Source organism: Callospermophilus lateralis, chromosome 1 (genome assembly GCF_048772815.1).
Source record: "Callospermophilus lateralis isolate mCalLat2 chromosome 1, mCalLat2.hap1, whole genome shotgun sequence".
In the NCBI taxonomy this organism is placed as follows: Eukaryota; Metazoa; Chordata; class Mammalia; order Rodentia; family Sciuridae; genus Callospermophilus; species Callospermophilus lateralis.
Window position 1 is genome coordinate 185,544,042 of NC_135305.1, and position 18,494 is coordinate 185,562,535.

The window sequence follows — 18,494 nt, forward strand, 5'->3', positions numbered from 1 at the left end:
TATTTTATGATGAAGTTTAGACTCATCGATGATTATAGCACTATTTTTAAAATTGTAAAAACAACCGAACTTTCATTTGTACTCAGGGTTAGGCAAGTTAAGATCAACTTTCCCCTTCTCTTTAATTATCATTTTAAAGCACTTGGTTATTGTGAAATAGCTGAAAATAGATTTATATGAAAACAGTTTATTTCCAAGGGGTTCTCTTTCCCTCCACATGATGCCCTTAGAAGATATTGGCATTTAGCGCTAAAATTCTGAAATCAAACTGATTCTACTATTTATCTAATAAAGGTTTTTGGTTTTTCAGAAATTATAGTTTCATTGTTTTTCTATGAAATTGCCCTAAGAATGAATGTCATGTTCTCCTAATTTTAGTGGCTGCTTTTAAAATTCATCATTATCTTACAATTTGAGAGGGTATTTATTAATTATATTAAAAGAAAAGTGGCAGTTTTAGTGTAAAGGGTGGGAAATAGAAATAGGACAATGAGAAAGAAAGAAAACACCAACTATTATGGCATCAATGTGCTTTTATGTGAATATTTATCAAGAGCACAGTTGTCACTTAAAACATCCTTACTCTACTTATGTATCATCTTATATATTAGAGACATTCAGGGTAGAATGAAGCCCTCAAGATGAGATCAAGTAAATATTTAACTAGAGCATTTATATTCGTTGCTGATAGCTTGTATATAGAAGAAAAATAAGTCAATGAATTCATTTTATGTCAACAAAATATTCTCAAACAAAATACCATGGTCATATAATGTACGATGATTGTTTATCCAGACCCTAAAAATCACTGACATGCTCCAGATTAATACTGGAGTTCATAAAGCCAAAATTTGATAGAGCACAATGATTGACAAAAGACATTTTAGATTCACTTTATAACATCCCACCTGCCATTTTGTATGCTGCTTTGCGCAAAAATCCAAGTGACGAGAAACAGCCAAGAATGACCTGATGCCATACCCAAATGGTTGAGCTCAAAAGGAGAATCTACTCCAGTGGAGCTTTGAGTTGACCACAGCTCCGGAGATAAAACTGCCAACCTGCACCCAGATCTTGACCCATAGAAGTTGGGAGGTGGGTCTCATCCAATCAGTTAAAAGACTGAGTAGGAGAAAAAGATTATTTTCTCCCATTAAGAAGACATTCTTCAGAAGACTGCCTTCAGACTTTGCTTGCAGCATCCGCTCCCCTGGGTCTGCAGCCTGCCAGCCCATTCTGGACTCACTATCCTCCATAATCATGCCAGCCATTTCCTTATAAAAAAAAAAGTGTTTCTATATTTCAACACATATTATTAGTTCTTTCTCTGGAGAATCCTGACAAATATAGAGGTACCTCAAGAGTACTATTCAGTCATTTAAAAGACCCTTTAAAGAAACTAAAGGTGTTTTACACAATCCTTTCAATCACATGGTAGGATCTCTACGAAATATAAGCCATTCCCTGAGCCTTCTCAAAAGGAGCCAAAGGTAGGGATAAACAATAAACATACCCAAGAGTATTTATTTTTTTAACCTTTGCTAATCCCTTTCCCACTACTCTCCCAGCCTCTGTAACCACTATTCTCCATGAAAATTTTTGGGTGTTGTCTTTACTTTAGACCAATGGAGTAAATCCGAAGAAGATATATCAGAGGCCCCCCAAATCCTTTAAACACTTAAAGATGTGGAAACATCACACGACTGAACTGAAAAAGAGGCTCTTGGAAACGTCAAACTTCTATGGTTAGAAAGTTCAATGTGACCTACAACTCTGCACCGAAGTAAATTTTATAAGACAGAGAAAAATGACCCTGAAAACAGAACCAAGAACTCAAAAGGTAGAGTGAACTTGGGAGCCCATCCTTTCTGGGCCAGAGCCTCTTGTGCAGTGGGACTGCCGTTTCTTCAGAGACTGGGCAAGAGGTGCTTTTTCAAGACACACTCAATATCTGACTCAGAGAGACTGTGAGCTAAAGTGGTGTTGTTTAATGCAGTGAAGTGCTGGGATAATAGATAAGTTACTGGTAGAGAGGGAGGGACGTTAAGCAACATATTTGTGCGCATGGTGAGATTGGTCTTGGTTAGGAAATGTGATATTTCTGGCCTGAGATGAAAAGATATGTAGATTATTATTAACTTGAGGGGTGAGTTTGAAGATATTATTAGTTGGTCATTTTCTTGATAAATAGGAATAAGGTTTTTCTGCTCAAAACAATTAAAAAAAGACATTTTAGCATATGGTTTATTTGCCCCAGCCACAGCTCCATTTATACTTGTCCCACAAAATGAGTAACTTTCATTAATTGACATATGTACTTACCGGTCATTTCTAAATTAAAATGTGAGTAAAATAAAAAATTTCATCAAAGTAGAAAAGAAGCTAATTATATATGAAATTATGGCAGTAATTACACTGATTATGAGTAAATATTGTGCATATGTGTTTACAACAGGGTCTTTCACAGCTTCTTATTTGTTCTGCAGAACTTTATTAAAAAAATAATTAATCAGCCCTTATTTAATTTTGGCTTTTCATTAAGAGCAAAGAGTGTTAGTGCTATTGTTTCATATAGACCCAGATACATCATTTGGGAAAGTCTAATTTACCTGACTTCATTGATCTTTTCCTTTCTTTTAAAAAATTTCAAATGGAATCTCATGTGAATAAATTAGTAAATTTATCATTTTCTCTATAACAGTGTCATAAGGACAGTTTGATAAAATAGGTCATTATAGTCAATGAAGTGAAATATGAGTTCCATCAGCATATTTTCATCAAATGCAGCTACAGAAATTAGTTTGCTATTATCAAGGACTGTGGAATGCAAAAATAAAATTAAGCATGCTGCTATACTGGTTAAAATTTGGGATTGGCCCAAGTGAATTAAAAGAAAAACTCTTGTGGTGATAACCACCACCACCACTACCACCACCACCACCACCACCACCACTAAACCCAGAGGAAGCTCCCAAAATTAATTGACAAGTGCCAGTGCCAGTCAAGAAATTAACATGTTTGAGGTGCATTTCTTTAGGTCTACCTTTTTTTATGTAGCCAGGATCCTGAAATGTGATTTTTAAATCTTCTTTTGGTAAAGCAAACCAAATCTGATATATATATGTTATTTACAGTAGTTGTTTATGTGAACTAAGCAATTTGCAGTGTGTCTAGATTTTGAACTTTCACTTTCCTTAAAATGGGGTATTTAAGAGGAATTAATGGAGAAGTCATTTTGATTTTAACTGGTATATAATTGGTATAGGATGAGTATATATATTTATTAATATGATTGATTATGATTAATATTAGCACGTTGTATTTAAAAAAATTTTTTTAGTGGTTGATGATCCTTTATTTTTTATTTATTCATATGTGATGTTGAGAATTGAACCCAGTGCCTCACACATGCTAGGCAAGCACCCCACAACTGAGCTATAGCCCTAGCCCCACATTGCATGTTTTTTTGAGGATAAAAACAAAGTAACAATTTATTTTTGAAGCAGAGAATAAGTGCAGCTCCCACAAGGGAGGAGTTCTGAGTGGGTTGCCCCAGCACATTTTATTTCTGCAACAATTTGTATCAGTCAGCTGTTGTTACAGAAATAGAAGGTAGTCAATGACCAACTTCATGGCATTTGACAATAACCATTTACTTAGGTAACTCTGGACAGCTCATTGGAGTTGGGTGTTCTCTGCAGGGCTAGCTGATTGCAACAGTTGATTTTATGAATTCCTCTTGAAATCAGCAGATTTCTAGGGATGTTTTTCTTGTTGCAATGGTAGAGAGAGAGGAGAACAAGTAGAAACACATGTGACTAAGTTCAGGAATGGTACACTGTCTTTTTCAAATTATTGGTCAAAGCAGACCATGTGGTCAAATTCAAAGTCAAGAAGTGGGGAAGTACACTCTGTTCTTTGAATGGGGCAAACTGCAAAGCTGCATGGCAAAGGGAATGGATAGAGGGAGGGGCAAAGACTAGGGTGATTTGATTTGTTGTAACGTTAATTCTTTTCATGGTAGTCAATCTTTAAAAAAAATCACTTTATTAAGATATATCTACAAAAGATTGTATATATTTAATGTATATACATGATGAGTTTGGAGATAAGTATATCCCCCAGGAAACCATGAACCATAGTCTATGTACCTATCACCTCCTACGATAATAATTATTATTATTGTTATAAGAACAGTTAACATAGATCTCTCCTCTTAATAACTATTTAAGCATAATGATATAACATTGTTAATTCTAGGAACTACAGTGTTTAGTAGAGCTTTATTATTCATTTGTATTACTGAAACTTTGTACTCCTTGACTGTCACCTCCCTATTTATCCTTCTCCCAGCCCTTGGCAAATACCATTTCACTGTGACTTTGACTATTTTAGATTTTTTCATGAAATAGTATCATGTAGTATTTGTCTTCTCTGCTTGGCTCATTTCACTTAAGCATAATGGTTTTTGTTTCAGATCCATCCATGTAGTCACAAATAGCAGAATTTCCTTCTTTCTCAAGGCTGAATAAATTCCGTCACCTGTACATACCACATTTTCTGTATCCACTCATCTGTCGATGGACTTTTAGGTTACTGACATGTCTTAGCATTGTAATGAATACTGCAGTGAACATGGGAATGAGAACATATTTGGGATTATGATCAATTCCTTTGAATGTATAACCAGAAGTGGGTTTGCTGGATCATATAGTAATTTCATTTTTGAGGTTTTTGAGGAATTTTCAATAGCGTCTGTACCAGTTTACATTTACAACAGTATACAATTGTTCCCTTTTCTCCATATCCTTGCTAACACATCTTTTTTTGCTTAATAATAGCTGTCAGAACAAGTGTGAGGTGATATCTAATTATGGTTTTAATTTGCATTTCCCTGATGACTAGTGATATTGAACACCTTTTCATATACCCACTGGTCATTTATATGTCTTCTTTGGAGAAATGCCTAGTCATTTCTATTGCCTGTTTGTAATTGGGTTATTTGTTTTTTGGTCTTCAATTGTAAGATATATTCACTCCTCTGAATATATGGGTTTCACATTTGTGGATTCAACTAACTGCAAATAGAAAAAAAAAAATGAAATGTGCTTGTGCTGAGTATGTATGACTTTTTTCTTGTCATCATTCCTTAAACAATACATTTAGGGACATTTATTTTGTATTTGGTATTATAATTAATTTAGAGGTAATTTAAAGTATTTGGGAAAATGTACTGGTTACATCCAAATACCATGCCATTTTATACAAGACTTGAGTGTTCATGAATTTTGGTATCTGCAGGTGGTCCTTGAACCAATCCTCCACACACACCTGGGGATAACTGTAATGGTTAATCTCAAAACACATTGACTCAAGTTATGATGAAGACAGAAGATAAAAGGTAAAAAGTTGGTAGGGCTGTCCTGTTTCTTTCACATACTAGTGAGGGTTACAACTACCTCAGTGTGTTAGCTTTTCATTGTTGTGACCAAAATACCTGACAGGAACAACTTAGAGTAGGAAAAGTTGATTTTGGACTCAGTTTCCGAGGTCTCAGTCCATGGTCAGCTGATTCCATTACTCTGGGTCTGAAGTGAGGCAGAATGTCATGGCAGAAGGATGTGTGTGTGTGGGAGGGGAAGCTTCTCAGCTCATGGCAGCCAGAAAGCAGAAAGAGTGAGAGGAAGAAGCCACAGACAGATATAGTTCAGTCCATGCCCCCAGTGACTTACTTCCTCTAGCTATGCTCCACCTCCACCCAGTGGTCTGTTCAGATTATTAATCCATCAAACGAATTAGTCTACTGATGAGGTTACAGCTCTCATAATCTAGTCATTTCACCCAGAATGTTCCTGCATTGCCTAACACATGAGCTTTTGGAAGAACATTAAAAATTCAAACCATAACATTCAGTATAATTTAAATTCCTAATATTTGATAACAGTAAATGTCTCAGTGGTAGAACTTAGAAAATAAGATGCTTTCTATAATATTTTGTGGAAAGATAGACTATTTAGAGAGGCTCACAAATAGAGATATATCTATTTTCTTTTGATTAGCATGAAAGGAAACTCACATGCTGTTATTTAATTTTCAACTTAAATATTTCCACAAAAAGTGTTCTATTTTCTTTGACCTTATCTTTTTTTCCTTGACTTTGTAACAGAGTCATAAAATTTAAAATAACATGAAGTGGCATAGCCCCTTTATCCCAGTCAAAATGTACAATGGGACAAATGAACTCTAGCAAATTCTGCTTGGAAGTATTGTAGAAAATAAATTATGAATAAAAGTGAAAATGAAAACTGTTACAGAAATACTCTATTTTCTCTAATGTGCAGAAAACATGATATCTTGAACATCTGGAATCATATCATATCTGAAAGCTAAACAAAACAAAACAAAACAAAAAACAACTCTCTCTTTACTCTTTGTAAAATCTTAGAATGTGCTAGTGAGAAGAGAACAAGAAAATCAGTCAAAAGAAGGAAAAATAGTAGAAAATAAAGGAAAAAAGGGGACAAAGTATGGTAAATACAGAGTAAATGTTAGGAGGCTGAAGCTGGAGAATTATATACTCTTATAGTGTAGTACGTGGACTTTGAATGCAAAGAGCACTGGATTTGAATCCTAGATCTGCTATTTCTTAACCCAGCACAGGTGACACTGGGCCAGCCATTCAAACACTTTTCAGATCCCTCATCTCTAAAATAGAGATAATAATATCTGTTTACTCTGACTTGGCTGGGTGCCCTAGAATCCGACTGTTGGAAACTTAATCCCTAAAGTCATATGTTAATGATATTTAGAGGTGGGGCCTCTGGGAAGTTATTAGGATTAGGTGAGATTATGAAAGTGAGACCCCATCATTACACGGGGCGCTTTCTAGGAAGAGGAGGAGAGATCACATGTTGTCCTGGGCTGTCTTGGGACTCCTCAGAGTCTTACCTGCTTTTGCCAGGCAGCCTAAGAGAGTCTAAGGCTCTCACCAGATGTGGTCCCTTGATGTTCCAGCCTCCCAAACTGTAGGAGAATGTTTCTTTATAAATTTCCTAGTCTGTAATATTTAGTAATAACAACAGAAAATGGACTAAGACACTACGTAATAATCTTGTTGAGAAAATATTAAATGAGTATGTAATCAAGTTACATAACCTAGTGTTTGATTTTGAAGTAGATCTCTCTAAGTATTAGCTCTTATTACTATTACCTAGCATTCAGCTAAGACAGAAAAGTGAGGTTTAAAAATGCGCATTTCTCTGCAAATCAAAACCACTCTAAGATTTCATCTCACTTCAGTCAGAATGGCAACTATTATGCATATAAACAACAATAAGTGTTGGCGAGGATGTGGGGAAAAAGGTACACTCATAACATTGCTGGTGGGATTGCAAACTGGTGCAGCCAATATGGAAAGCAGTATGGAGATTTCTTGGAAAATTGGGAATGGGACCACCATTTGACCCAGCTATCCCTCTCCTCGGTCTATACTCAAAGGACTTAAAAACAGCATACTACAAGGATACAGCCATATCAATGTTTATAGCAGCACAATTCACAATAGTTAAACTGTGGAACCAACCTAGATGCCCTTCAATAGATGAATGGATAAAAAAATGTGGCATATATACACAATGGAATATTACACAGCAATAAAAGAGAATAAAATCATGGCATTTGCAGGTAAATGGATGGAGTTAGAGAAGATAATGCTAAGTGAAGTTAGCCAATACCAAAAAAACCAAGTGCCAATTTTTTTCTTTGATATAAGGAGGCTGATTCATAGTGGGGTAGGGAGCAGGAGCAAGGGAGGAATAGGTAGAGCAGAGGGGAAGGGAGGGGCATGGGGTTATTAATGATGGTGGAATGTGATGATCATTATTATCCAAAGTACACATATGAAGACACGAATTGGTGTGAATATACTGTGTATATAACCAGAGATATGAAAAATTGTGCTCTATATGTGTAATAAGAATTGTGAGGCATTCTGCTGTCATATATAAATAAAAAATAAATAAATAAAATAAAAGAGGGAATATAAAAACAAAATAATAATTAATTAAAAAACAATAAAAATGTGTATTTCTCATTTTTAGAGAAAAGATGAAAGTGAAAAGACTCCTACATTGGTCTTGTTAATTAAAATAGTAAAATATTTCTTTTAAAAACATATGTTTATTCATCTGCTGTGTGCATTTTCAAAAGGCTAGCTTTGGGTTCCAAAGTCAAATATCATTTGAGAAGGCTAAACACACATTGAAGAGTTGATAAATAAGAAAAATCATGGAACAAATCTTTGATTTTTTCCTGTGTTCCCAAAGACTGAGAACAACCTAGTCTTTGGATGGTGATCCAGAATAAATAGAAGGGAGCTAATTTAACAAGGATTTCTATTTGTATCAGGGCATGTGGTTCTTCATATGGTCTTATCTCTCTATGTATGGTAAAATCTTTTGGAAATTGAAAATTTTATTTCACTCAGGCATTTGTATTCAGAATATGTTTATTTATCATTCAAAAGCTAATACCTGGAGGGAGTAATTTAGTTTTAAAAAGATTTTACTGTTTTTATCATTCGCTAGAAGGGTCTTGTTTTTATTGGCACCTGTTGTAGAATTTAACTGAGGAAGCATCTGAGGAGACTGGTGATATTTTGAATGTAGTCCCAATTACACTGTATTGTTTCAGTCTATTAAATGATACTGTTGTTTTGCAGGATAGTATGTAACTAAAAAATAGATAACATGAGAAATTTGACTCTTATCTAAGTTCTCTATAGATCTTTAGATTCCCCCTTAACACTACAGAGGCAAATTTAAATGTTGCCTGTGCCTAGAATCTCCTAGAGAGTGAATGCTTGTTGACAACTGTAATTCACTGTCATGTTTCCAGTGGCAAATCCTACAACATTTTTACTTCCTGAAGTAAGATGTCATCACATTTTTCAAGTCAAATCTCTGGACATCTTGACATCTCCTCCTCCTCTTGAACCCAGCCAGTACAATTCCAGAGAGGTTACAAAGATATGGAGTGAGCTACTCTATTGAATGCAAATCTTCTTGGCCTGGTGTTTTCATGCAGCCGTTGTTACAGTGATCAGTTCCCAGGAAATTTTGGTGGAATTCAGGAAGATGTGAGCAGATGTGTGTCATCCCAAGCCAAAGCCCCCCTGCCCCCATGCTTCTTACTTTGTGTCTCAGGATGGCATTGGATAACTATGAGAATCATCTCAGCACTATTGCGTGAAGTGGGCTTAGTTAACATCCATGGGGTCATCTTTGACACATTGGGGGAAGAAATGTTGATGAATTGATACTCCCCATTTGTTTCCCAGGTAGATAGTGAAGACATTAAACAAAGGTCCTCAAAGAGTTCCAACAAGAACAAGCATTACTTACCATAGTAATGACCAAATAATAGCACAGCTCAGTGCTGGCTTTTCCTTCTTTCTTATTCCATTCCTCTGGTCTCTCCTTGATCCATGAGATTATTTTCCAAATAAACCAACTACATCCATATGTTTGTCTTATGTTCTGCCTTTGGGGGACACAGGATGGGATAACCACCAACACTAAGTTTGGGATTTTCAAGTGACGAGATTTATTTTTGTCAGGGGTGTAGTTATCTATAATAGAACCTATCTTTTAAGATTTTTATGAATGTCAAATAAATCAACACATGCAAAACACCTAGAAAAGTTAAATAGCACAGTCTAAACACCTAGGAAATGTTATTTGTCATAGTTATTCTATTAGTGCTACAGGTTTTTTATATTTATATTTTAGTTTTAGGTGGACACAATATCTTTATTTTACATTTATGTGGTTCTGAGGATCGAACCTAGTTCCTCATGCATGCTAGGTGAGCACTCTACCACTGAGCCACACCCCAGCCCCTAGTTTCTACAGATTTTGACTGCATGTGCTCAATGGGTCCACAGTGATGGGGTACTTTTTAAGGAGCAAGGCAGAAACCATTTGATTTAAATTTTTTTTGAAACCAACACATAGTTGACATTTTGGAAGGACCTATTATGCATAGTTCCAGAGTTAATAAGTGCATATATGTCAGTAGGAATTGATGAAAAGCCAAGTCTGTATTTTCTTTTCTTTTTTCTTTTTTTTTGTCAGTGTCCCTAGAAACCCCTATGTTTCTAGGCCATTTCTCTTTTCTGTGTCATCCAGGAATTGTGAATTGCCTTGTGAGTTCTTCCTTGCACTGGTTGATTCGCAGTGGCTCAGATTGGAGTATTCAGAGGCAATATGACCGTCGCTTGCTCTGCAGATTGTCTAAGTCCAGTTATTAAAGGACAAATGTCCTGTCTCTGTGTCATAACCACAAGTGCTTATTTACTAATACTTTTTCGTATCATGCTGTATCCAGAAGTTTCATATAGATTAACTCACTTATTTTACATATTAAGCTCATAAACTAGGTAGTATTGTTATTACCATTTTATAGATGTAGAAACTGAGGCATAAAATAGTTTAATGATTTGATTAAGGTCACAGCTAGTAAGTGACAAAGTAGTCTGGCTGCTGTAACCACTCTGCTCCCTGTTGTTCCTTGACAAAGGCTGCTTGACCTTTTTATTTCACCAAGTGATGAAATGTGAGAATCCTGGGAGGCGTCACTCTTTGCCTTGTGAATTCTTTCTGTAAATGTCTGAAGAGGAAAGCTGCTCTCTGGAGCCTCGGTTTCTGGGATTTCTTTCTCAGAAACCACACCTGAAAAACAGAACAAATTAAGTTTTTGGACAAAGGCTGTCTAGAACAGTTCTTCCATTATTAAAAATTCTCTTCACTTTGGGAATCATTTCTTATATTTCCCCTTAACTACACCTTCCAAAAACACACGTGTGTGCATTCATCCTCAACATATGAATCCTCTGTCTTTCAAGTTGTGAAGCATAAGTCTGTAGTCACTCATTTCTCTCTGTAAGAAAGTTCCAACTACAAAGAAGATTGAAGAATCCTTTTTCAAATCGGAAATGTAATAATTTCAGCAGGATACATCTTCAAGTTTCTCGATCTTTGTTAACTCCCCCCCCCCGCCCCCGAACATTTTGAATCCTTTCTAAAATATATGTGTCCTACATTTTAGAAAAGTTTTCTTATGATCTCTCACTTTCTCTCTCTTTCTGCTGTTCTTAGGCGTAATACTGATGTGTATATTGAATCGCCAGCATCTCTTCCTGTGTCTATCACCTTAGGTCTAGTTGTTGTTGTTTTTCTTTGTGTTTCTCTAAAATATGTCCTCCCTGCCATTGACAAGTGTTCAGATATACCAAGTCCATTCTTTCCTACTTGTAGTTTATTTTAAAATTTGATTACACTATTATTTTCTTTTCTCCTTAATTTCTTTTCTTAGCATTGCCACATTTTATCGAATTCTGTTCTTTTTTAAAAAAATTTCATATTTCACGATTCCATGTTTTCTTTATATGAAAATACGCAATAATTTTACTCTAAAAATTCCTTTTGTATCTTGAAATGAATCTTTCCAAGTGTATGTTTACCTATTTTAGTGTTTTATACACACACACACACACACACACATACACACACACATATATATATTTGGTGGGATACCAGGGATTGAACTCAGGGGCACTCAACCACGGAGCCACATCCCCAGCCCTATTTTGTATTTTATTTAGAGACAGGGTCTCACTGAGTTGCTTTGCGCTGTGCCTTGCCATTGCTGAGGCTGGTTTTTGAACTCGAGATCCTCCTGCCTCTGCCTCCTGAGACGCTAGGATAGATAGCATGTGCTACAATACCCAGCCTAAATTCTTTTTCTTACCCACCCCCCCCACCCCCCCACCCCCCCACCCCCGCCCCAGAAATGTTGTGGCAGTCCTCAGTTTTTATTGTTGCTTCAGGTTTGAATGTAGCTCTAGTTTAATTTATCCTGGGTTTTTGGTTCTTGGATCTTACAAACTGAGCTGAATTGCTAGGAGATCTTGGCATATATTCTTTGTTTTTCTTTTCACAACCTGATAGTGATGGTTGGTGTGCAAAGCCACAGACCAAAAATTTTGCTTCTTCATACTTTCTCTCTGTAACTTTCAATGAACTGAATGCTTATGTTCCCCCAATCTCTGCCTCCCAAATATGTATGTTGGAAGCATAACTCCAGAGGAGATGGTATAAAGAGGTGGGCCTTTGGAAAGTGAGTGGTGCCCTTTTTAAAGAGATCTGGGAGGGCTCATTTTGCCCTGGAAGAAGGAACTGCCTGTGAGCAAGTGGGTCCTCACCAGACAGTGAATCTGCCAGTGCCTTGATCTTGGACTTCTCAGCCTCTAGAACTGTTATAGCAGCTCTAATGACTAGGAGATCACTCTTACCCATTGGGTACACGCTGTGATTTTGGTGTGCACTGTTGTAATGACATCTTTGGATGATTGTTGTTTTAATATATAGATGATCTTCCTGCTCATGATAAGGCATATGTTTTTGATGAAAAAATTGGATTAAAACGATACCTGGCAAAGGAGTAGCTTTTTATTTTCTTGGTGGGAGTGTTTTCTTAGCACAGAAATTTATTCCTAGTTGAAAGCTGGGCTATCATCAGGGCCGTGTCTTAAAGATAGTATATTTATATAAGAATCTCCTCTCACTTTCCCTTCACTGCTGATCTGTGGAGGGAAAACTAACCAAAGAGCAGGCTTCCTGAATTTTTATATCACCACTGGTTGGTATCAATGAGAACTTAGAGTTCCCTCCCCTCTGCCTCCCTGCAGGGCTGCCTGGTCCTCTCACACTGGGAGATGGTGGGTGGGTTCTAGTGTCTGTACTCAATTTTAGTCTAAAAGATAAATAACTGATAAATACTGGTTATAGTTTGTGAATAGGGTTAAATCCTTTCTGGTATCAGTGGAGATAATTTTATTTAACGTGTTGTTACTTTGGCATGTTACTTTCTTCTTGGGCATTAGGGAATGTTTTAAATAAATCTGTTTGTTTCCACATCCTTATTGTGAAGCATCTATGATATATTTAAAAGAGTTTCAATTAAGATTTGCTAAAATAAAATAAAGGGTAAATTAAGCTTTTGTTATCAGGAAAAAAAAATAATCTTTTTTTTTAGTATACTTTGTCCACACCATAAATTCCCTCATTAACTGAGGCATTGCTATTTTGCAGTCTCATCCATAAATGAACACACTGTTATTCTTATAAATATCATTTGTAATCCCTATCATGCTCAAAGGTTTAAAAAATACTTATAATTATTATAATTAATTTTCTGCTGGTATAAATCCAATGATGAGTTCAAATAGAATAAACATTTATCTTTATTTTTCATATTTCTTAAAAATATTTTTTTTAGTTGTAGATAGTATCTTTATTTTTATTTATTTATTTTTACGTGGTGCTGAGAATTGAATCCAGTGCTTCACACGTGTGCGGCGAACGCTCTGTCATTAAGCTACAACCCCAGCCCTATTTTTCATATTTTTATCTGAAATTATATCCCCCCAACTTATTAACTAGATATGAATTATGAGAATTATTTGGATCATAATAATTCATTTCCAAGTGTTTTAATTTTTTCATTTTTTGTTCATATTAATTTTCTATCTTGATTCTGTTCTAATTTTTGTGCTATTATTTTTATAATTAAGTTTGATTTTTAACTAGCCTAGCTTAACTAGCCTAATAGTGACACAAATACTTAGATGGTACTCATCACAATATGAATTTCAATTGATATTTCCTCAAAGTCATTTTAAGGACAGTGAAAAGTTGGGGAGAACTGAATTGTAAACCTATAGGAATTAGAATTAAAAATTCAAAGAATGACTGATTTGAAATGAGCTTTTAGTCTGTAAGTCAACATAAACTGATATGGATACTTTGTAATTATTTGGGTATTCAATTAAGGTGGTGGTATGGTTTAGATATGAGGTGTCCTCCAAGACCTCACATGTTGGGCAATATAAATATTCCTTTTTCAGATGTCCTTTTCATAAAGGGACAGGATTAAATCATTTGAAAAAAAGGTCATGTGATACTATCATCTGAGCTGGGACAAGCCCTCATTATTGTGTATTGTTTAGCCTACTTAGCTATTCTTCATTCTTTAAAGCTCACTGACTAGATATTTCATGAGACAGTAGTTTGATTTAAATGGATCATCCAACAATGGACTAAACTATCCCACCCAGAACATTTAGCTTTTGTGCATGCAATCAGCTATGTTTCAGAACTCTCCTTTTTTGAGAAAATGAGTTATTCTTTTTTTTTTAATTTTAAAGATTATATTTTCATACTTTAGTCTATAAGTCCACTTTCTCTTCCTATGTTCTTTTCTTAAGTGAGTAGCATCATATGGTATTCTGTTAACTAAATGAGAAACAGAATACTCCTAGACATCTGACACCACTATATTTATTTTATCTGTCATCAAATCCTTTTCCTCCATATGTGTTTTAAATAAATTCAATTATTATTGTTGTTGTTGTTATTCTTTACTGCCAACAGCCTAGGCCAAGTTTCTGTCATCTCTCACATGAACAATTGCCATAACATTTTAATGTGCTCTTCCTATGTCTCCTGTGATCTACCTATCTCCTCCATTCTTCACTTACCAACTATGGTGATATTTTCAAAATATAAAAATGATGATCAGAATCATGCTTATATCACATCCATGGCTTTCCTTTGACTTAAGGCCTGGCACTGACTGGCATGGTCAGCTCTTACTCTATGTTTTCACCAATACTGAGATTTCTGAGTATTGTAAACATATCTGCTCCCTCCGGACATGGGGGCTTCCTAAATGTTTTTCCATTTATCTGGAGTGTCACATATCTTTGCTGATAAATATCTAGGTAATTTCAGTGGTCTTTAGAAAGGAGATAATGTCTGAGTAGAAAGATGAAGGATAAGTGATGGAGGGGCACCAAGATGTGAAGTATTGGGGTCATCACATCACGAGGCACGGTTCAGTCATGAAGGACTCTTTAAAATTTGACAGATAATTAGCTGGGTGTAGTTGCACATGCCTTTAATCCCAGTGGCTCAGGAGGCTGAGGCAGGAGGATCGCAAGTTCAGAGTCAGCCTCAGCACTTTGGCAAGGCCCTAAGCAACTTAACGAGACCTTGTTTCAAAATAAGAAATAAAAACAGGTTGGGGATGTGGCTCAGTGGTTAAGCACCTCTGGATTCAATCCCTGGTACACTCCCCCCACAACTCTCCCCAAATTAAAAGATAATTGTACATACTTATGGAATACAGTATGATAGTCTGGCCCATTGTTACATTGCATATTAATGAACTCAGGATATTTAGGTTATGCAGCATCTCAAGCATTTGTCTTTTCTTTATGATGATATTTCAGCTATTTTGAAACATGTGACATAATTAATATTGTTAACAATCATTACCCTAAGAGAATACCAGAACTTATTCCCTTTATTTAATGGTGACTCTGCACCTATTAACCAATCTCCCTGCACTCTTCCCCTCTACCTTACCTTCCTTAGCCTCTGTTAACCACTATTCCTTATCCTGAACATGATGGAGGACCATTCTAGTCATAGGTTCTGATATGTACGAAAGCCTGGAGGTGCGAATCAATATGTGTTTAAAATATATATTTTTAAAAGGTAACATCATGACTTATACAAATGTAAAATGAATTTATCAAAAGTTTTACTTAGCACACTAGTTAATTATAGAGCCAGTAAGATATTACAACTGATTAAAAATAAATTTGGAAAAAAAATAGTGCAGGTCTAAGAAATCAGGAATGTGGTGAGATGAATTTACAAATAGGTGCAAAGCAAAATTGGTCAATATCCAAAGGACAAAAATTGACTGTATCTCCCCAAGACACAAGTCATTTGCATTAACATAGACAAGAAACATCTGTATCCCAGTCAGTTTTCCATAACTTACAGAGCACCGTGAAAGGTGGAGATAATCTGGAAGAGCATGTTAGTTGGAGACCTAGGACACCTAGTCATGTCAGTCTTTCACAATTGTCAGGGACCCCAAAATTGGCCAATTTTGCTTTGCACCTATTTATAAATTCATTTCACCATCTAATTTATTACTTAGCTTTTTAAAATAGCAAGTAGTATTTATCTTCCTGTTCTTTTTGTGCTTCAGGCATCCAGGAATGACTGAGTTTGGCTCTTTTGGCTTGGAGGTCTTTCAAGAGATGGTAGGCAAGATGTCAGGTAGATCTGTAGTTATTTAAGACTTGCCTGGACTTGGCGGATATGCTTGTAAGGTGTCTAACTCATACTTCTTATATATTGATTGTTGAGACTGAGAGGCCTTAGTACCCCCTCAAGTGGGCTTTTCCACAGAGCTTTTTGAATGTCCTCATGACTTGGTGGCTGACTTCCCCTGAGGGAGCAATCCAAGACAGAGAAGCCAGGTGGGAGTCATCTTTTTTATGACCGAGTCTTAGAGGTAACATGGCATCACTTCTTCCACATTCTATTTATTAGAAACAAATCAGTAAGTCTGGCTCAGATGCAAGTGGTGTAGAATCAGACACCATTTTTTTTGTGGGGGGAGTACTAGGGATTGAACTCAGGAGCACTCGAGCACTGAGCCACGTCTCCAACCCTTATTTTGTATTTTATTTAGAGACAGGGTCTCACTGAGTTGCTTAGCACCTTGCTGTTGGTGAGGCTGGCTTTGAACTCATGATCCTCCTGCCTGAGGCTCCTCAGCTACTGGGATTATAGGCGTGCACCAGCATGCTGGGCTAGACACCAATCTTTGAAGGGAGGAGTTTCAAGGATGTTGCTAACATATTTTAAATCCATCACGTGTGATTAATCTTAACTCTCCCTTAACATTTATTTGCATTGCCATAGTCATGGTATAGATCAAAACTCTGTTCATCTAAGTTAAAAAACTAATTCCTATCTGAGGAAAGAATACAAGTTGCTATTTTAAAATGGCTCCCCTGCATGAACGTTATGGGCTGACACAGCTGCGGGTTCACTGTTATTACCATTCCCAGGTTGTGTTTATATACACTAGTGCACAGGAGCAGGCTACCCTCTTTTTAACTTACAGAAATGACAAATTTCTTTACACCAGGCTCACATTTAGAGCACACTGGAGGTTTTCAACTGTACTCACTCACCTTTGCCACCAAATTCCCAGAGACTCTATTCAATCCATGGTTTGTCTTTTTTATTTCATACTGAAACTCTTGCTGTCATATAACTTGTAGTATATATTCCTGTAAATTATTAAAATGAAGATGTCTGGATTTAGATCTGGAGTTCTGGATTTTGCTTAGTGACTTCCATATTGCTTGAATGTTCATATTTGGATGTTAACCATCTACCTGCTGACCCTTGTGCACAGAGTTTGTACAGTTTCACTCCTGATGGCCCTCATGCTAACTTTTCCAAAAGCAAAGTACCCTTTGCAAAGAAGTTGTATCTGTTTAATATGCAAGGTTGTTACAAGAGGGCAGAGGAGTTACCCTCTACTTGCTCTTGAGAGACTGTTGCCAGCCAGTATTACCCATGCTCTCACCTCCTGTGCAGGCGCCCTGATGACAGGTCCCTCTGAGCTTGTTGACAGCAGTTTCCTGCTAAGAAACAGCCCCCGTACCATATGTTTGTTGTTTGTTGAGAACATTCCTCAAACAGTGAGCAAGTTCTAATACTCCAGGGTGCTTCTGATCATCTCAAGGAATGTGACAAAATTCTCAATCTAGTCTCTAAAAGAAAAATCTATCTTAATTCATCTTTATTAAAATATGTAGAACTCCGTAACTCATTTCAGGGAAGATGGAACATAGACAACATGATTATTCAGAAATTGGAGAAAGACTATTTTGGTCAACTTGGAGTTGGCCTGAGAAGAGAGGGGTAGATATGCTCTTTGAAAGTATTCACATCCCCCCACACACACACAAAAAGAAAGGATTCATATCCCAGTCCTTGTTGCTGTCTCTGATCTGCCTTTTGTAGAATTTTCTGTAGGTCTCAAGTTCCTTAATCTTACTAAGGAAGACAGAAATAGTTTTATATGGTCACTGTTAAAATTTGAACAAGAAGCTTGGTTTAGATCCTTCTTTAATGTTGGTATATTACATCAGGGGAATGTTGATTGCTTAAATTCTGCAACACAATGGAAATAACACTGAAACATGTTTTGAGTTTCTGTGTCTAGAAATGAGCAACTGCATCATGGAAGTAAAGTTGAACTTCCCATCTTTGTACTTTCCAGCAAACCTGGTTGTTGAAAAATAATATTAAATGTGACTTATAGACCATCTTAGAAATGGGTAGTAATATAGGGATTTGATTTAAAAATATATATATTACTGTGTATTTGAAAAACTTCTCTACATTAATGACCTCATTTAGGCATGAAGCAAATCAGATATGGCACTAACACCATTGCAGATGGTATTTCGAGAGAAGACAATCTCTAACAATATGATGAATGGAAACATGTACTTATTGCTCATATTATTTCCTGGGAGCCTTGAGTATTAA